Below are 1,497 nucleotides of genomic sequence, written 5' to 3'. Positions count from 1 at the left end.
GGCCCAGGCACTGGGGCTGAGCTTGGCACAGGGTTACTCCAGCTGACTGTGTCTTCCTCTGGGATCCTCTTTCCTCTTGCTCATCTGATTCCTGAAGTGGAGAGAGAGGACGGCATATCTGTTGTGCCAGGGCTTCACTCACATCCATGAACTTGCTCTATTGTCACTGTGTGCCAGGGCTTCACTCACATCCATTAACTTGCTCTATTGTCAGCCCTGCAAAGCAGGAACCACAGTGGGTGGTGAAGTCTGTCTTCAAATAGGGCTCATTCAGGGGATCCGAATGAGGAAGAAACTAATTTTTATTATCACTCTAGCTGATATTTAGCATTTCCTTCCTTTAGGAAAATAAGCAAGGAATCATATGTAGTATTAGCAATACTTGTAACTTTGTCACCAAGAAGAATCACAGGTATTTTCATGGTATAGTATAGTACAGTAATTACAGATGTGACATGTAGTCACATGATGTGTAGACCCTTGCTTGTCTAGTTAATGAAATGCATTAATAAAACAGTACATGTATCACCATATTATAAATTTGTGTTTAAGATATTTCGATAATTGTTTTTAAAAATTACTTTCTTTGTTAACGTGTGGAGGGATCCATGGCTTCACCAGGCTGCAAAAGGAGTCGTTGTCACAAAAAGGGTAAGGAACTTGTGCTCTGGAGCCAGGAGTTTCTGATTCTGTCCCACAGTAAGCTGTGTCATGTAACCTAACTCCTCTGTGCCTCAGTTGTTTCATCTATAAAATGGGATTAATAATAGTACCTATGATATATGATGCTCAGAAGGTTAAATATGATGAAATTTAACCTTCTCACGCTGCCTACCATACAGTTAGTGTCCTGATATCAAAACTGTTCTATCACACTGATTTATCCTCCCCTTCCCAGCACAGGGAGCTTTCCCAGCTCACCTGGAACAGGTAGACTTCCACCAGAGAAACAAGAACCAGTAAGAGATGCATATTAATGGATTTGTTGCAAGAAATTGCCTTCCATGACTGTGCGTGCCAACCAGGCAAGTCCAAAACCCACAGGGCAGGCATGAGGAAAGGCAGGATAGAACCCTCTGGCAGAGCTGGAAGCTGCTGTCTGTCCACAGGTAGAATTTCTCCTCATGGGAGCCTCACCTCTGTTCTTAAGGTCTTTCAACTGATTGAATCATGCCCACACAGATTATCAAGGCGATCGCCTCTCTTTAAAGTCAACTTATTATAGACATTAATCACATCTGCAAAATAACCTTCACATCAACAGCTAGATTAGTATTTGATTGAAGAACTGGAGACTATAGTCTAACCAAGGTGACACATGAGGCTAATCATCATACCACTCATGGAGAAGACAAGGGAGGTCTGGAGAGTTTAACATGGAAGGAGGGGACTTGTTCGGGAGCGGGTAAGTGTGGACTCACTCCATTAATTCCACCAGTGCTCAATGAGGCCTGCTCTGCCTCTCATTCAGAGCCTTGACCAGGGTGCTGCCCCCTC

The sequence above is a fragment of the Pteropus alecto genome, unplaced genomic scaffold (assembly GCF_000325575.1).
Source record: "Pteropus alecto unplaced genomic scaffold, ASM32557v1 scaffold3, whole genome shotgun sequence".
In the NCBI taxonomy this organism is placed as follows: Eukaryota; Metazoa; Chordata; class Mammalia; order Chiroptera; family Pteropodidae; genus Pteropus; species Pteropus alecto.
Note: the sequence above shows the minus strand (reverse complement) of the source record.